The sequence below is a fragment of the Lycium barbarum genome, chromosome 9 (assembly GCF_019175385.1).
Source record: "Lycium barbarum isolate Lr01 chromosome 9, ASM1917538v2, whole genome shotgun sequence".
Lineage (NCBI taxonomy): Eukaryota > Viridiplantae > Streptophyta > Magnoliopsida > Solanales > Solanaceae > Lycium > Lycium barbarum.
In genome coordinates this window covers 50,505,121-50,509,240 of record NC_083345.1, presented here as the reverse complement: position 1 = coordinate 50,509,240, position 4,120 = coordinate 50,505,121, and the positions used below count along the sequence as shown (strand labels likewise).

The window sequence follows — 4,120 nt, the reverse complement described above, 5'->3', positions numbered from 1 at the left end:
GAGCACGTTATGACTCTTATATATATTTCTTGGCACTCGTATGTTTGATGTGATGAAATATGAACCCTTATGTCTTCGAAATAATTGATTTCCAAATATTGCACGAAAGTTTTGTTTTAAAGAATTCCGTAATTAGGGACGCCGTATCTTTCACATAAAGGCTCGGATTGCTTCGATATTTTCGTAGGAGTTTGTATGGCGTATAATGAGTATGTTCTCTATAGGCGGGCCCGGCTCGGGTTGATACCCATCCATGGGTCCCGCGACTTTCCTTTATGTAAATTCGGATGACTTTTGAAAGAATTTGATATGACTATTATTTTGATTCTCAAGTATGGTTATTTTACTTATATTTGTGTCACGACCCAACCCCGTAGGCCGTGACTAGTGCCCGAACTGGGCACCCGAACACACTCATCAAATTCGAATCACATACAGATAGCGTATACGGGCACAAATATCACATGCTGCCTCAAATTATATCAAACTATCTCAGAAACAATTCAAACACAACCATATATGTACATATATATCAGAAGCCGAAAAGGCTATCAAATGGCGCAACGGCCCAAAACATATACAAACGCACGCCGACAAGGCTGTCATGGCAAGTGGGATCATACAAACACACCCGTACAGAACACTACAAGAAAAAGGATCATTTACGACCAGCCTTTAGTGACGGGTTAAAAATCTAGTCCCTGAAGGTATATTTATAGGGACGAGATTTTCTTCCAGTTGCCTGATTGTCAATTTAGTTTTTAAGTTAAGGAAGAGAAAAAATCTGGTCGCCAAAATAATAAATATTTGGTCCCTGATGCTCTAAATTGAGCGGGACAGAGGACACATTTATTTACCTCTTAAAAATAAATGAAAAATCAGAAACAAAAGGCCTCTATATTTAAGGTACTTAGCCAAAAAAAAAAAAAACTCCTTAAGCGATAACTTTACTCTCTCAAAGTCATGAAATCCCCAAATCTTCTTTTATCAAAACCTAAGTGATACGGTAAGCTATCGATAACACAGAATTCGTCGCACGAATTCTCCATTGTCGGAGGAGAGACCTAATATCAGCCTTAGGTCTCTCGTCTATGAGTTCTTGTGCAGCAGAGAAGTGTGGTATCTTTGATATATGTAGTTCGTCCGTTGCTAGGATTGAGTTTGTTCTTTTTCTCTGTGCCCAATTTCAAAATTAGAATCTCTTGCCAAAGCATCAAGATGTGGTGAGTCAACTTATCCTTTTCAAAAAGGAGTATATCTGTCAGTCACTAAAGAAGAAATCTTCAACCCCGCCCTGATTCCACCTCTACGCTCTCCACCATTTCACCATGGTTAGGACCCAACCCACCCCCTTCCTGTATCTACAGAATAATAGAGAGTCATATGCCACCATTTTGTTACTTGTCATATATTACATTAGGGTATTTGATTTTAGCGCTTATTTGAGGTGGAATTACATTTTTCAGATGCCATTTATATGGTTTAGATTATTGGGTCAATGTACTTTTTGTTTGTGCTAGCATGCCATATTTGATTATAAACTTGAAATTTATCTTTAGGGTATTAGTTAGTGTTTTTCGGAGGGATTACAATATAGAATATTTGTTACCCTTTTTTTTATTTTTATCAGTGGTTTAGAATGGTTATGACTAATGGATCATTGTTTGTTCAAAGCTATTTAAAAGTTCTAACTTTGCTTTCGTTCATATTTTGTGTGAATTGTGTTATTTTACAATGATATGTCTTTGATTGACTTTAGTCTTCTTGTGTTGAAAAAGAAAACATGGTGCAAGAGTTTCCACCGACTGTTTGATGTGACTCGTGAATCTTTTTTTCTTTAGTATACTTGAGAATATAAGAAAGGAGTGCACTGTTAAAGTCCTTCCCTACCTTTGAACAAAGTCAAGAAAAAACCTGCATCGATTATGGAACACAAAGACTTTGAACATGCCTTAGAAAAAGAAAACAAACAGAGAATATCATGAAAAAGCTCTTGGATAAGTTATCTTAAGAGTCTGATATATGAACTTATCTGGAAAAAATGACAGTTTTAACTTGATCAAAAGCTGATCCCATACTTAAGATCTATGAAAAGCTCACAAGATATGCATATCTAATCTTCCAATTTCTTGTAGTGATTATTGGAGAGGGAGCTAACTTTGCCGCTTATGCATAGGCCCCGACAATACTTGTGCACACCTAGGGGCTTTAAGTATGATTGCCAGGTACGTCGTTATGTAGTGCATTTTTTATATTTTTGTTATCATTTTTACTCATTACATCTTATAGATCCTTGTTATTTAATACATCTTATAGATTACTCAATGTTTGAGGAAGTATAAACAAACGACAAATTCGAATGAAATGATACTTAGTTGTCAATGTCTGTTTGTTTCTTTAGGTCAGATTTATACTTTGGGGCCACATTTAGAAGTCTAGCCTAAAGATGGGATTCTTAAGAGCCATATTCAATGGTTTGACCAGTTTGGGGTCTTAATCTTGTTTTATGTTTCTGTATCTGATTGAGCAACTTAAAAATTCATCTGTACTCTGATTTTATTATTGAGATCTCGTCCATTAATCTGAAGCTACATTTTCAACTATACAACAACAACATATCCAGTGAAACCCCACATAGTGGGGTTTGAGGAGGATAGATAGTTGGAAAATATTATATTTCTTAGAACTTTGCTTTAAATACTCTAGCTCATGTTAAACATGTTGGTTGAAATTTTGATCTTCCTTCTTATGGAAATTGAACTTTATGCAACTTAAAGGTTGGAGCGCCATTTTGTGAGCATTTGCTTCCATGGCTGAATTTAACGTTTGCTGGAAGCTAGTAGCTGCTATATTTATAATTTACTTCATTTATATTCATCCAAACAGTGAGCAGCTAAGGTTGAACTTGTTTCTTATATCATTTTTATGAGAAATGACTAAATTTCTCAGTACTGCTTTGTTTTATATGCTTTAAAGCTCTATCTCAAAGGACTTACCGTTAAAGAAAGTGCAATTGTTGTTTTGATGATGGAAAAAGCCTTATTCAAGATCGATAAAAGAGCAATTTTCGACCAGATGGAAAAAGTCTTATTGTTGTTAACTCTTGTTACTTTTATTTGTTTCCAGTTTAATTTTTGTGATTCCTTGTTTGGTACCAGAAAGAGTTCATAGTCTCACTTGGTTTGGTGGAAGGTTAAAAGAATTACCATCTACAGTATGAGAATGGAAATCTTTTAGTTAGGAACATATATTACATGAAGAATAGCAGCGAGCTCTTATTTTTCTAACTTCGCCAGTGTAATCTATAGAAATTGAGAGAAGTCCAGTTGCGTGTTTCTCTTTAAATGGGAAACGACGCCTTAAATTCAAACACTTCTATTATTCTTGTCAGTTATCACGGTTATTCTGTAAGTTGTGGTTCTTTAAAATATATTTTTGGATCTTGGTTAATGCGTCGCAAAGCTTTTCTAATCAATTTTCTTAATTTTCCAGCAGCATTGTTGATGTTGTTGGATAACACCTCATGAATTTAGACTTCTTTTGGGGTAAGTGGTTTAACCGTTGCTATGTAAAACTTACATATATTACTTTACTAATAATTATTCATCGTCTTTTCAAAATTTTGTACTTACAGATTTTGAAGATTGAAGTTACAAGTCAAGATGAAGTTTAGAAAATGCACAAGCTCATTATTAATTTTCTAGGAATGTATTGCAAAACATGATATCATAGTCTAGCTCGGGATGTTAGCTTAGTTCTTTTGTTTAGGTGTTGAGCACATATTGAAACTAACATCATGGGATGTTAACCATTTTATTGTAATTAATAACTCGTCTTTCTGTCCATATAAAACTTTTTTATATCTAGATTTTTCAGTAGCAATTTGATATTTGTTGATCAAACTAACTTTTTTTGTGACATTGAGCTTTAGGACCGCTCGTGGTCAATAATATATCAGAAAAGCGGTTGCTAAAATTAGTACAATTATTTCTAAGAGGGACCAGTACAACTCGTCTCTAAAAGATAATCTAGGACCAATTGAAGGGTGGTCGCTAAAAGTTTTAACGACCAGAAAATATATATTTTTCATGATATTAATAGTCCATTAGGGACGAGATGT

General features: G+C 34.5%; 1 long non-coding RNA gene across 4 annotated transcripts; it reads left to right on the top strand.

Moving 5' to 3' along the window:
* The first annotated feature begins 841 nt into the window (after window positions 1-841).
* Window positions 842-3,882, top strand: LOC132610415 (uncharacterized). Of its 4 annotated transcripts, none has more exons than XR_009571149.1 (4): window positions 914-1,223; window positions 2,136-2,225; window positions 3,496-3,545; window positions 3,635-3,882. It is a non-coding gene; the product is annotated as an uncharacterized LOC132610415 (long non-coding RNA). The 4 variants fall into 4 exon arrangements; XR_009571150.1 differs by having other exon boundaries at window positions 3,493-3,545; XR_009571148.1 differs by having other exon boundaries at window positions 842-1,331; window positions 2,136-3,545.
* The last annotated feature ends 238 nt before the right edge of the window (window positions 3,883-4,120 follow it).